Source organism: Ursus arctos, unplaced genomic scaffold (assembly GCF_023065955.2).
Source record: "Ursus arctos isolate Adak ecotype North America unplaced genomic scaffold, UrsArc2.0 scaffold_10, whole genome shotgun sequence".
Taxonomy (NCBI): Eukaryota; Metazoa; Chordata; class Mammalia; order Carnivora; family Ursidae; genus Ursus; species Ursus arctos.
In genome coordinates this window covers 42,922,753-42,938,115 of record NW_026622764.1, presented here as the reverse complement: position 1 = coordinate 42,938,115, position 15,363 = coordinate 42,922,753, and the positions used below count along the sequence as shown (strand labels likewise).

The window sequence follows — 15,363 nt, the reverse complement described above, 5'->3', positions numbered from 1 at the left end:
ACTTGGCACTCCTAGGCTGTCTTTTGATACTTCAAGTAAAGTACTAAGTAAAGTACTTCAAGTAAAGTACTAAGACACTGTATGCTCCGTATGCAAGGGCAGGGTTGACTGGCTGGTGGATTTGCCATGGGGTTATTGGGCACATCTGAGTTTTTCTTTGGAGTTCTAAAATATCAGTATCTGTAGGTATTTCTTTTGGAGTTCAGGTTTTCAGGGAAGACTCCTAGTTGTGTGAGTCTGGCTGCTGGTACTCTAGGGCTGGGCAGGAGAAGAGAAGAGGGCGTTGGGCTTCTCAGTAATTCTGTATGGAGTCTTTCAGTGAATCACTCTGCCTCAGCCCTCCACTGTATGAGGTGTCCTTGAGTCTAAGATGGCTCCGATTCAGTTCCTCTGAAGAGTAAGCATTTGGTCTCCTCAGAAGTGAGCATGAGAGGAATGCCTAACCACACAGACTGGAAAACGGGAACTTGAAGGTCTGCCTGCTTCTTAAAGAGGTTTTTCACCCATCCCAGTATTTAGCTTTGAAGTGCACTCTGAATTCTGTTACTTCTTTTTTCTTTTTAAGATTTATTTATTTTAGAGAAAGAGAGAGAGAGAGTGCATGCAGGGGGAGGGGCAGAAAGAGAGAATCTTTAAGCAGACTCCTTGCTGAGCATGGAGCCCAATGTGGAGCTTAATCTCACAACCCATGAGATCATGACCTGAGCCAAAAGCAAGAGCGGGTTGGGTAACTGACTGAGCCACCCAGGGGCTCCTGAATTCTGTGTTACTTCTGATTTCTTGGACTGTGCAGACTTCCGAAGGGCAGATTGCATGGCTTCCAGTTACCTCTGCCCTCTGAAGGTGCTTGAGTTTCAGCCATTTCTGTGCTAAGTTACGGATCAGATCCTACAGCAACAGATGCTTTCATGTTGAAAATTCCCATACACCTAAGTGATTAACAAGGCTTAGCTAGTGCCCGTCTTATTTCTGCGTTGGTGGGAGTTCACATGAACGGAATCTGACGTTAATGAATTACGCTTTGTGGCTAGGTGCCTGCCTTTCGTCTTAAACACTAAAGTCAGACTCACAGCTCCGTACATCGTCAAGCAGATGCTTGGCCTCACCACTTGTTTTTCAGTTGCAGAAAATATGTTTCATTGCAAAATTAAATCAGTATGGTTGTCTAATTAACTGTGAGTATTGGGGCAAATTCTTTCCCTCTCTTCTTCTTTTATTCCATAATCCTATTGAAAACCAGACCCCAGAAGGAGAAACATGTTCTCACCAGCTCAGCAAGTTTCTCATGAGGCCACGCTTCTTCCATTCAGCTCTGCTGCAGTAACAAAGAGGCAAGAATGTGAATGGTGACTCTTCAGTGGCCGAGGGAGTCCCGTTGGCTCTCACACCCCAACACATAAGCCCCAAGGATCCCCCTTGATCAGGATTCTGTCTGAGCAGAGGTCTTTGAACACAGCGTGTTGGGTGGTATGACCAGCCATGCCAGTTTTCCTGGGACAGAGGCGTTTCTCAGACAAATCTTGAGTGCTACAACCAGCGGATGGGAGGGGAGTCAGCAGAACTGTGTCGGGCCGAGGATCATGGGAAACATCGTCGGCTGAAGACGTCTGTGAGCTGTCCGCGCAAATGGAGATGCTGCTCAGTAACAAGAAAGACCCGTGTCGCGAAGCCGGAGACCAAGCGGCCACTGTCCAGCTCATCATCCGACTGGGACAGCTGGGCAGCCCTGGATTATTATTGCATAACTAAATAAGGAGAGACACACAGAGAGATTGATTTGAGGAGTCACAAGCAAAGAAAAGATGATTGCTGTATTAGTTAGGGATCTCCAGAGAAACAGAACAAATAGTAAAGGAAGACCCAGTCATTGAGCTGACTTACTCCATTTTCCTTCAACGTGTACCCCCCCCCTCTTTTTTAACATTAGCTTTTTAATATGTTTTATTTTTTAAAGTAAGCTCTATGCCTAAGGTGGGCTTGAACTCCAGCCCCCGAGGTCAAGAGTTGCATGCTCTGCTCACTGAGCCAGCCAGGCATCCCCAACCTGTTCCTCATAATGGCTTTGTTTTTCCCTCCAGCTTCTCTGTTTACTCAGGAAGGGGACAGGGCTGGCAAATATCCCATGGTGGGAACCAAAACCACCCCGTAGGCAATGACGACTGCCCTGATGTCCCCAGGATCCCACGTGACTGACCTCAGGACAGCGATCAACCTGACCTTTGTTGCTCAGCTGCACATGCCCACCAATCTTTGTCCTGCACTTTCCCTAAATAAACTTAGAAGTATTCTCAGCAGTTCTTGGGACACTAGTCTGCTGTCTTCCTGGCGTTGGCCTCAATTAGGTAAAACCCTTTCTTGTTTCACACCCCTCCTCCCTTCATCTCTCTGTCTACATTTTGTTAGCAGTGAGAGGCACAACCTGGTCTGTTTGGGACCCCCAGGCCAGGTGTTCTTGTACCCCTGGGCTCTGGTAACAATAGGGTATAGCTATACCTTATATCTATATCTAATCTTTCTCTTTTATTGATGTTTGAGATTTTTCTATATATTATTCAAAGTTAAGCCCCCCAGACTGATCCGAATCCTGACTAAACCGTGGATATTCATGTCTTTAAATTCCTTTATATTTATTTAGTCCTTTCTCTTGTGTATCTTGAGTTTTGAGGTTTGCTCACTTTCCTCTGTGTTGAGCTACTAGTTGGTACAGGGAGTTTGAGCTTTCCCTAGAATCCCTGAGAAACTCTCTCTCTCTTTTTAATAGAAATCAACTAGTATTTTAATTTTATTACCTCGTTTAACAGTGAATTCTGCTCCGACTCACATTTAAGAGCATTCTCTTCCCACGAAGGACCCTATTAATGCATCCTGTTTTGATCATAGGGTCTTTTTCAATGTATTCTTTTTTTTTTTTCCTGGATTTAAAGTTAGACTCTGGTTGCCCTTTCATATTTTGTTTTATTTTTACTTTTTAAGTAGGCTTCACAACCAACGTGGGGCTTCAACTCATGACCCTGAAATCAAGAGTCTCATGATCTGACTGAGGCATCCAGGGGCTCCTACCCTTTCATATTTTAGTGTTGGTTACTATGCAGTTTTCATTTTAGTATTTTCTCTTTTCTAGTGTATGCTTATTCCCTAAGTATATTACTTTATAAACTTGAGATCTGGATGTTATTTTATTGTTTAGATCCATATGACTACCATTTGTAATTTTTCTTCTGATTGATTGATTGATTGATTGATTGATTTTTGAGGCCTTTGCATATTCTCCCAGTTTAGTATCCTCTAAACATTTCATCTGGTGTGTTCTATTTTCCTTTTCTGTTATTAGTGTTCAATGTTTATGGATCCTTGAGAGGCACAGGCCAGGAAAATCCCGGGGGAAGGCATAATGCATGTGTTCAGCAGGACTTGTTGAAAATGATCCCACATCAGCAGGATAGTTTTAAAAAGAGTTACCACCTCCTTGTGTGATTTCACTCCCTTAGCTCTGTTGTCAAGGAAACATATCAAGACTTATCACTTTTATGATTTTTGGCCAATTTTAGTACATATGTAACAAGTGTCAAAGTCTCCAACTTCAAGGGGCAGCTTCCTCAATATATTTGGAAAAGAAGGTATTTATCATGTGTTTGTCAGGGAGTTGTCTACTTGGCAGCTGATTCTTTGAATTCCAAGTTCTCTGCAGTGAACCACACTCTGCGGCTGGTTGCTGCCTTGATTTCTTGGGCTCTGTCCTGTTCAGTGCAGTGCTGCCAGTTCCTTACTCTCATACCCACTAGACTATAAGCTCTGGGAGGGCAGGGCTGAGTTCCCAGTTCCGGAGCATCAAATTCCAGGCACTCAGCATGATGTCTGTCCATGGTATTTTGTAAGAGATATGTTTTGGGTGGATGAGTTTGTTAATTGTTATTTGTAACGCAAAATGATGCTAAGCGCTGGGGATCCAATGGCGATTAAGAAGCCCCTGCTTCTTAGAGGCTATAGTTTCACAAAGAAGATAAAGTATTGAATAGGCAATTTGAATGGAATATGATAAGTGATGTGCCAGGTTGGTGAGGCTGAACGGATGGGAAATGAAGTTGATGGGAAATGAAGTAAGGGAAGACGCTGGTGAGGGTTGAAGTAAGGATCTAAGGATTGTCGCAGGATAGGGAAACCCTGAAGATAGAGCGTGGTAGTGGGGGTGGGGTGTATTGTCTGGAGGAAGCACTAAGTGAATGAATTAGGAATGAAATTGTGCTCAGAGATGGGGTGTTTGGCTCATTTTTTTAAAGGTACAGAAGTACCAAGTAAAATCTAAGTTCATGATGTACTATGTCAAAGGATGGCCTGATGGAGAAAATTGCTATCTAGGAGTAGCTCAACCGAGAGGTCAGAGGCTGGGACAACTCATTGACATGCTGATATTATTTACAATAATCAGAGTCTACACTAAAAATTCAACCAAAGAGCTCAAACTCTTCTTCCTCTGGGACACAGATCACCTCTCTTGGGTGAGGTTGCTGTTCTAGGTGCACCCAGCCATATCTCAGCACCTGTCACACTGGTTGGTCATTGCCCTTCTACATGTGATTGAAATCCAGAACTACATCGTATCTCTGGCTATAGCAGAGGGCAGTGTACATAGAAGGGCTTCACAGATATTTTTCAATGAAAACCTGAATGAAGAATTCAGTTATTGCAAGTAGGCTTGGTTTCAGGTTTATCTTGGTGAAGGGACTCTACTTCACCAGAATCTTTTTTTTTTAAGGGGGGGGGGGGGGTCTTTCTCTCCTCTAGTTCTGGACTCAGCTTCCTTTGTTTTGGCCCTATTCTTAGATATCTCACTCTTTGTGCTAGAGAAATGGAACCACACCTCATTTTTTTTAAAGATTTTATTTATTTATTTGACACAGAGACAGCCAGTGAGAGAGAGACAAGCAGGGGGAGTGGGAGAGGAAGAAGCAGGCTCCCAGCAGAGGAGCCTGATGTGGGGCTCGATCCCAGAATGCCGGGATCACGCCCTGAGCCGAAGGCAGACGCTTAACTACTGAGCCACCTAGGCGCCCCGGAACCACACCTCGTATTGCTCAGTCCATTGTCTCCACAGTTGGGCGCATGCACTCTACAGCGTGCAAAAATGTTACCCAAAGCATATGGGCTGAGGGGAGGGAAGGCATGGTTACTTGGAGGGCAATCAAGGCATGTATAGATATAGATACATCTCACAAGAAGAGCGAATGGAATCTGGACAGCAGGAACAACAATGATAACAGCAGTTATTTTTCTTATGACAACAACAACTTTAAGAAGCAAAGAAATTGAATCTTGTTTGCTCTTTATGGCACAGAATCCTCACCCAGATGATTTTGAGTGAAGATCATCTGCCTGTGTTCCTGATGAGAGGCTCGCTTTGACTTATTGGAATCTCAGGGCAACTGAACTGCAGAGTGTGGAGGTTGCTGGCTGTGGGTCACACTCCACACATTCCAGGAGCCCTTTTGAGCCTTGTAGACAGGAGCACTGTGGCTACCATAGACCGATTCCTTTTGGGGAGTCCCTTTGACATACACTGATGGAGAGCTGACAGTGACTTCCATTTGAAGTGAGAGCCACAAGGCTTCCAGTAAATAGCCTCACTGCTGAAAACAACTCTTGTCTTGGAGGCGAGAGGAAGATAAAGGCATAAGGAGCCGGGGAGAACTGTGTGTGTGAGAGTTAAACTGAGAACCACTGAAAGCTATAGGTGAAGACAAAGGTCTACAATAGATTTCAAGATGACAGGAAAAAGAGAGGCATCGATGGTCAGTGTTACATCTTGGAAGCCAAGAGGCTAAATCCGTTCATGGCATTTAGCCACACATAGTGATCTAATAATCAGAATCTCTTACAAAATACAAAAGCCTCAGTAGCAGGGTAAGTAACAAAATCCATTTTAGAAGAACTTAAGCAAATCTTAGAAAGAGAAAAACACAGAGTGATAGACAAGTTATTATATGGAACATTCAAGAGAACATTATCTTAATCTCCTGGCCAGTATTCTCCCAGGCTTTGGGCCATTTTAATTCCCTTTCAATTTACAAATTACTTTAACATTTCTAAGGGACACAGATGTGTCTTAAATTGATAAGTGGAGTGTCAAGCATCACTTCCAGTAACAGAAAAAGAATCCACAGTCTTTAATTTTTACATCTAATTGACTTCAGTTGAGGTGTAGTCAAATGTATATTATTTCTTAATTTGACACCTTCCATTTAAGGGGTCTTATTTTATATGCATCAGAGTCACAGGTGTGAAATTAGTCACTGGGAAGGCTAACTGTTCCAGATTCTTTTGACCTTATGGCTGGAAGGAATTTAATTGTAACCTCATAAAAAAGAAAGGAATTCTGGCCACTAGGGAAGATGATTACACGGTCATTGACAATGTGAACTTGAATGGCTACATTAGCTCTTTAATTATAATGAATCAAGAAGAAACCTTCAAGGTTGGAAAGGAGGCACTTGATAGGGGATAATGACAGGTACTTATGCAAATGGTATCAACACTGACAGAATGAAGAGGCTGGAGCCAGAAGGGAGAAGTGCAACACCTACCAAAGATTCAGCATCTGTCATTAAAACTACCATGTAAAGTGACACGTTTCTATTCACTAAATCTCATGGTGGAGATTTTCTTTGTTAGGTTAGTGCTTCTGTTGTCTTTTCCCTCCTGAATTTTTTGTGCCATTTTAGTGTGAATTCCCCTAAATGCAAATGGAGGGAGAAGGAAAAAAATAGCTGAGACCAACATGTCACAACTCCCAGGAACTAAATGTTCTTTATATAGGTTCTTGTTCATTTAAAACAAAATCAGTTTTGTTTTTTTAATTCCCAGCTATGACTTCAACATCTGTCCTCTCAAAGCACCCAGGGCAGTTCTTAATGCATAGAACATACTTATTCGGACTTGATGAATAAATTAATGAATGAATGGATGATTATGGGGACATGATGTTGTAAAAGAGAAATGAAAGAAACTAAAAACCGAACTGAGGGAAACAGCTTCAGTATTAGATCTCAACTGTGAAGCTGAACGAAGGAAACCTCATTTCAAATGGAGTTGAGAGGCCAAAAGGGGGAAACTCTCACAGACATACCGCTGGTTGGAGCTCTTTGCAGATCCCAGCAGGAAGAAGCCTACTCTACTCCCCCAGCAGGAGGAAGATTTTCTCCTTGCCCAGCAACAACCCAGCCAATGAGAGACTGTCACAAATCAGCCAATGAAGAAACACTGCATCTCCAACTCCCAGTTTACTCCAAGGAATTTTTTATTTATTACAGTCTTTCCCAACTCCCCCCTTTCCTTTATAAAGGAGGGTTCCTCTCCTTTGCTCTTTGGGCTTGCCTATGGTTCACCATAGCTTGCTTGTCCTGAATTGCAATTCCTCTGCTATTCAGGAATAAACCCATTTTGCTGTTAAAAAAACTGGCTATTTTATTTTCAAGGTTGACACAATTTCTATACCTTTTACAACGCTGAAAATAGATGTATTTCTTGGAATTCTTTAAAGAAACTCTGTTGAGAACACTTATGAGATAATCATTTGTAGTCAGAGATTACTTAATTAAGGTAAGGATATATAAACAGCTTGTACCACCCACAGGCAAAGTACTGTTGTTTTTCAGGGTAATGAAACTAGTTGCTGCTTAGAGAAAACGAGGCCTTCCTCACTGGAGCTTTTTCTTCTCAATGACAAGCACAACAACAACAACATTTCACAGTATTCTATTAGTCATACAATTCAGCTGTATTCACTGTGGGAGAGGGCTTTATAAGGACATGAGTGTCAGGTGGCAGGGGTCATTGGGGGCCATCTTGGAGGCTGACTACCATAGTCTCTCTAAATCAGAAAGGAAACATCGGCAATGTAAGTTTCCCAAATGTCAACCTAAATAAAGAGGTAAACTGAGACAAACTAAAATTACCAGAAATTAAGTTTTCTTGGGAATAGCTGAGGAATTGCAATTCGGGAAACCCATGCTGCAACAAGCCACAGATGAATCTGTGGAGGGTTTCGGGTAGGCTGTATTTATGGGCAAGGAATGCAAAGAGGAGGAAGTCTAGCCAGAATCTAAGCAGTAAGTTCATTGGCTTGAGGATGTAGAGTCTTGGCAGATGTTCACAGATCAAGAGATCAGTCTTGGTCTTCTGTAAATCAGACACTTAATGCAAATCAGTCTCTTGGTTATTTTTTTGAAGATTTTATTTATTTGAGAGAGAGAGCATGCATGCATGCACATGTCAGCTGGGGGGAGGGCTAGAGGGAGAGGGAGAAACAGACTTCCCACTGAGCAGGGAGCCCTGATGTGTGGCTCAGCGTGGGCTGGAGGCAGGACCCTGGGATCATGACCTGAGCTGAAGGCAGACGCTTAACCAACTGAGCCACCTTGGTGCCCCCAGTCTCCTGGTTCTTAAGTTCTGTTTTCCTGAAGGCACCTGTTTGAGATTCTCCGTTTTATATCCTCTGGTTCCATTTTAGGTTGAAATCCTTTCACACAAGCATGGCATATATCTATACTCAAAGGTGATATTTTGCTTCTGTTTGCTCATGCCCATGTTTCATTTGATTGCCAGCTTGGATGGGGAAAAGCAATGTTATTGACCCTCTCAAAACCCAACATGTAATCAATTGTAAATCATGGTAATCTCTCCCATGCTTTACTGATTAATTGCCTACGATACATCTCTGTCTGGATGCCCCACAGCCCCTCAAAATTAAACCCCTGGTATACCTCTCTAAACCTGTTTTCTTTTGTTTCCTTCTTATAGTCAGTAACACCACCATCCATCCACCTGCCCAAGTCAGGAATCTGGGGGTCCCTTTTAAGCCTGCCTCCTTCATCCCCCAAAGCCTGGTAATCATCAAATCCTACTGACTTTACCTCCCAAATAGCTCTTGAACTGCTCCACCTCCTTTCTTTACCCCCACAATGCTTTTCTTTCAACAGCACTGATGTTACAAGTACCAGCGGGTCTCCCTACTTTCCCTGGGGAATAGTTTAGAGGTGGAACAGAGGGGAGCCAGGGAGACCAGGTAGAGGTTGTAGTGTCAGTCCTATTGAGAGAAAAGTGGTGGTGGCGAAGAAAAGTGAACCAATTTGAGTGATTTTTCTTTTCTTTTCTTTTCTTTTCTTTTTTAAGATTTTATTTATTCATTTGACAGAGAGAGAGACAGCCAGCAAGAGAGGGAACACAAGCAGGGGGAATGGGAGAGGAAGAAGCAGGCTCCCAGTGGAGGAGCCTGATGTGGGGCTTGATCCCAGAATGCCAGGATCATGCCCTGAGCCGAAGGCAGACGCTTAACGACTGAGCCACCCAGGTGCCCCTTGAGTGATTTTTCTAAAGCATTCTCTTCCTTAGACCCCCCTAAGTAACTCCCCTTTGCCCTTAAAGTCCCAATTCCAAGTATGCCTGCAAGGTCTTCGTGACCTGGTGTGCTGTCTATCTCCAGTTTGCTCTCTTGCACACTATACTCAGCCAGGCTGAACTTCCTTCAGACTCATGATTGCCTATTTCTATTCACCACCATACCCATTTCGTTCATTTTCCCCTCCATCTGAAATGTCTTTTGCTTCACCCTATTCACTTGTGAAGTTTTATGTGTTCTCAGGTCTTGGTTTATATGTTCCCTTTCTGGGAGGTCTTTTCTGACTCCCACATTTGGGGTAGAAGCTTTTCTATGGTCTCCCTCAGCACCCTATGGTTAATCACAGCATGTACCAATATTGAGATGATGATTTGAGTCTCTCTTCCACTAAATTGCACAGCACCCGAGGCAGGGACCATGTCCTCCTAACTGTTGTATGCACAGCCCTGTCCCAGGTTCGGCACTTGATATGATTTGTTGAATAAACGCCTTTTCTATTTATCAGCTAACATAACTTTTGCTTATACTCTCAGTGGAGGATTGTCTCCTTCGATCGATGGCTCGTTATTTCCTTTTACATTTTCCATCCTCCTTTTTTCCCTCTTGCCCCTGTACCTCCACCACTTTCCCACTTCCTTTCTTCTCTTCACCCTCTCTGAGATACTTACTGAGCCTCTGCTGTATTCCAATGAGTGTTCTAATAAATTCGACCATTTCTTCTCACCTTCTGCACCAGAGTTCTCTGTTTGCTACTTTTCTATTTTTACCAAGAATGTGGCTGATTTTGGGAATCCTTCTTACCTATGTCTGCCCCTGTACTAAGCACAGCAGAAAGCAAGGCTTTGTGTAGAATCGGAGATGTGCTGCATTTGACCCATGCTGATGCACGTGTCTTGCTTTATTTTTTTTCCTCAAACATATAAACATATCCGAGTGAACGGATCTACTAGGCACCTTCTTGAGGACCGAACTTGTGAGGAAAAGGATACTAAGGCTCTCTGCAGAGCTTCACAGTGTGAGAGTAGATATTAATGAGGCTGTCTCCAACATCACAAATTATGGAGGCTTAGGTGACAGTGTGGTGCTGGTAAAGGGACTCTGAAAAAGTATTCTCTGCTCTATAGCATTTGCCAGTCTGTGCAGTATAAATACTCCCACCGTGGTTGATTTCAAGCTACGCATATGACCTCATTAAACATGGAGTTGGGAAGTGATGGGTAGACTCGGCTCTCACTGATGGGTACGAGCTGGTCCAGAGCATCACTGCTGTGTCAGGGGGCATAGGCTTCTGGAAGGGGGTGCTGGACAGCTACTAGTAGTTTGACCAGCACCTTGCTCTCTTTTCTGAAACTTGCCCTACCCCCCTGGTGGAGTTGTCAGCTGGATTATCATGATGGGATTGGAGGTGCTCAACTCCAGCTGGGCCAAGCAAAGTACTTTCTAATGAACTTGGCTGATTTCATGGACAGAGATGTAGATCAGGAGTTACAGTGGCCATTCCCTTTCCATGGACTTAGAATAGAAAAACCCATCTGCAGCAAGAGAGAAGCAGCAACAGGACATATGAAGAAGAGAGTGACTGGGTTTCTATAGCTCTTTAGTATCTGAGATGAGGAGCACCTCTGTGTATGGATGTGAGAGACTGCGGACCCTACCTTACTTCTGCTTAAGCTAGCTAGCGCCATGTTGTTTGAAGATAGAGATGTTAATAGTACAAAGGATCTGGCTGAAAAACAACTATTAAGCCTTTCTTTTCTGTGTTCATCCTCCTATTTGTTTAGAAATTAACATCCAAAATACTAAATTTTTGATTATAGGGGTTTTTTTTGAAATTTATATATTTATTTTTAGACCCCCCCCCCCCCAAACATTGGAGTGTGTTTCACCTAGAAACAATTTACAGGACTAATAACTCTAATAATGAATAAGCGATACAATTCATATCCATGGAGCAGCTGTGTTGTAAAGTTTCAAGTAATCAAAAAAAATAGTTTCAAATAGTTTATAAATTTGTTGCTTTTACTTTTATAAAAATATTCATTTACTCCATGATATGAGTTGCAAAATTATTTCCAGATCTCTATAGATTATAGATTGTAATTGAGTTTCAGTTACATAGCAGGTGAAAGTTATAACTGAACCATTACTTCAAAATACAATGTGTTAAAATTAATTGTTACAGTATAAGCAGAAATGAAGAGAAATTTCTTGGCAGAGGACACAACTGCAACTTATTCGAGTGCCTGTGTTATTACAGAAAAAGAGGAGGTAATGGCCCTTTGATGAAAAGCTGTATTCTTTACTTGAAGAACATCTTTCTTCTGACATTTGACAATTATTCATATTTTTAAAAATGACTTCTGTGCAAAGACAAAACTGTGCAGATCCAAATAATAAAACATTAACTATCAAAACTACTGAATATCAATAATTCTACAACTACTGAAATACAGGCCCAGTTCGGGACTTAGGCTGGCATAATATATATACTGGGATTAAAAGAGAAAAGGTATTGCTCACATAACAATACCATAACTGAAAATTAACTGTACGGTCTAACTTTGTATGGGCAGAGATCAGCCTGTACTGTGGTTCTTTTCATATGAACTAGAAAATGTTTATTTAAATATCCTTTCAAAGATGAACACATGATGCTTATGTACTGGATGATTATGAAGAACAAAAATGTATAAGTAGTTTATAGGATATTTTAGTCCCATGACAAAAATATGCTGGTGTGAGTTACATGTCGATCAGGTATTTAATTACATGATTATCAGCTTTTTTTAAGCTCCCCAAACCCAAGCATACAATATGCAATATGAGTTGAAGACTTTAAAAATGAAGCCTGGTTAATTCCCCTGGTATTGTCAAAACCCCGTCCATGGCTAATTAGCATTGCTTTAAATTTCCAACATGTCCAATAGGGTTAGTTGCCTCTTCTAAAAGAGAAGGTAAATACTACCTCTGTTGCCTATAAATATTTCCAACACACAGCTCTCAGATGTGATCATCACTGAGCTGCCTAAAAGATCACCCCAACCTGGTAAAAGAGTCACTATTTTTCCAGGTTTCATTTCCAAGAGCTTATGAGAAACCTCTGTTTTAAGAAGACACGACTTGCTTCTACCTCCCCCTGATAGTCACCTGTAGCGTATGTTGTTAAACAAAAGTGTTTCGCAGGTTGATGATTTACCAAAGTTGAATTTAGGATGACTTGGAAAGACCTGTACATTTCGTGAGTGTTCATTCAACTAAAGATCAAAACATGAAAGGAATTCATCCCAGTAACTTAGGTAATAATGACACCTGAAAGCAAAACTAGATCTCAACATTTAGTAGAATGTAGGTGAAACTATAGTATGAAAAGTTCTTCCATAAAGTAATCTCTTTAAATATAAAATGATAAACACCATCACAAAATAGTTGAATAGCTTCTTCCAAATCTTCAATGCTGCAAAGATCCCAAAGGCACATAAAGCTCATGAGTGAAGCATTGTTAAGCTCGAAGTAACTTCGGTGGGTTTCTCTGGTTCATATGCAATAGAAGCCAATAATAAGTTCCTTCGGGGGATTCATCTGCTAAACACTTACAAAAATTTTCAGTTAATTTCTTCACTATTTTATCTGTGACACCAGGACAGGCAGCTTCTGCCACAGCAATACGTTTCTCGAGTTCTTCAATTGCCTGATTCCTGCTAGCATTATCCTCACCCCGCTGTCGAGGCTGAGCAAACGCAGGTGTGATTATCGTAGACAAACAGCTCAGGGTTTGCACAAGATCTAGCTTCGCCCCATTCTGTGGTTTCTTTGGATTGGGCTTTCTTTCACACGATGGTAAAGCTCCATTTAGGATGAGTGTGATTTTCTCTGCTGGTGGATTCTGAATCAGAGCCCTCAGAATCAATTCCATCATCACTGTCTCCTTCTGCCTTCCATCTCTTACATTGAACTATCAGTTCAGTCAGATAAGAAGTCTCCTTTGAGGGGTGCCTGGGTGGTTCAGTCGTTAAGCCTCTGCTCTCAGCTCAGGTCATGATCCCAAGGTCCTAAATAGAACCTCACAGCCCGCTCCACTGGGGAGCCTGCTTCTCTCTCTCCACCCTGCTCCTGCTCTCTCTATCTCTCTCACTATCTCTGTCTCTCTTTCTCAAATAAGTAAATAAAAATCTTAGAAAAAGAAAAAAAGAAGTCTTCTTTGAATCTTTTAAATGAATTTGTGTTTCAGAAATTCTTTAGCTGTAGGAGGAAATGATGGATCTGTGTTCAGGCAAGCATCAATAAACTCCTTAAAGGACTTAGTAAAATCTACAACAAGATTTGGAGGATTGGTTTTTGGAATAAGGTACAGAACCCTCATTGGATGCATTTCAGAGTTAGGTGGCCTTCCCTTGGCTGGTTTAATAGCAGTAATTCCCAATGACCAAATGTCAGCTTTTGAGTCATGAGCCCCCTGTTGAAGAACTTCAGGAGCCATCCAAAATGGTGTTCCCAAAAAGCTAGTTCTTTTAATTTGTGTATCTCTCAGCCGGCCAGTAACTCCAAAGCCAGCCAAGTTTTAACATCTCCTTGTTCTGACAGCAAGATGTTGGCAGCTTTCATGTGTCAGTGAATTTTCTTTTTTGAATGCAGATAGTCCAGACCTTTCAACATTTCCTTGAGCATGGTAGCAATCTGGAACTCCTCACATGGACCAGCTCCAAGAAGACCCAGTGCTGAACCACCGCCACCAGGTATTCCATTATTATCTGTAATTTTGAACGCTTTAGATATGATCCATGGTATCTGGTTACACACAAGCTGTCACACTGACTCAAAACGGTTACTTCTTGCTGAATGTCTTCAGTTTCATCTTCGACTTCCTCAAGGTCTGTGATTTTAATAGCAACCACTTGCTGGGTACGGTTATCGATTGCATTGAAAACGTCTCCAAAGGGGCCTTTCCCAATGTGTTCTAATGTTGTCAACAGTGCTTCTGGGTCGGCTGTGTTATGCTGCATCCCGGGAACGTGGACAGCCGCCCGGGAGTGGGCCGCGAAGGCGACCGCTGCGCTCTGCTCCTGTGGTGGTGGCGCCCGGGGCTCGGACTCTCTCGTCCTCCAGGGGTAGCTCAGCCACCTCCCGGGCTTTTCCACTGGGGCTCAGAAGGACGTTATGAAGTGGGATGCGTGCTTCACCATGCGGCTGTCTGGGACTCAGTTTACCTTGCTGCGGTCGCTGCTCCTCCTGCAGGCGGGGCGCTGCAGGTGACCGTGGCCGGGCACTGGGCTCGAATGATGCCACGCCTCTGTGCCTCCCCGCTGTATAATTACAGGTTTAAAGGAAGGAATGGTTCTTTTTTTTTTTTTTTTTAAATATTACACTTGACCACTTAGTGAAAGATTATACATTTTTTTTAAAGATTTTATTTATTTATTTGACAGAGAGAGAGGCAGCCAGCAGAGAGAGGGAACACAAGTGGGGGGAGTGGGAGAGGAAGAAGCAGGCTCCCAGCGGAGGAGCCTGATGTGGGACTCGATCCCAGGACTCTGGGATCACGCCCTGGGCTGAAGGCAGACACTTAACGACTGAGCCACCCAGGCGCCCCAGGAAGGAATGGTTCTTATATCAGAGATGATCTTTCACTATACCAACTTCTAACGGGCTAGTGGTTTTGCAAGCATCAGGAACGGAAGGACAAGTACAGTGGGCGGAGTTCCAGGTTCCAACTAACATCAATCAGAGCAGCTCTGGGCTTATCTGTTTCAAATGTTTTTTTGTTCCATGTATGATTTCATTAAACACGTTTGCCCTGCTGACGCCTGTAAAATTGTGGAGAGATCAGCTCGTCTTCAGTGCTCCTTCTCTCCCCGCTGGGCATTTCTGTCCTCTCGCACTCTTTATTCGATCTTTTCACCAACTGCAGCTCTGGAGAGAGGAACAGCTAACTTAGAACTCAGGAGCACATGAGGTCGAAGCATTCCATTTCTAAG

General features: G+C 42.7%; 1 pseudogene; it reads right to left on the bottom strand.

Annotated features, from left to right (window-relative positions):
* Window positions 1–12,890: 12,890 nt before the first annotated feature.
* On the bottom strand, window positions 12,891–15,106 carry LOC113251104 (serine/threonine-protein kinase 26-like; annotated as a pseudogene).
* Window positions 15,107–15,363: the final 257 nt, after the last annotated feature.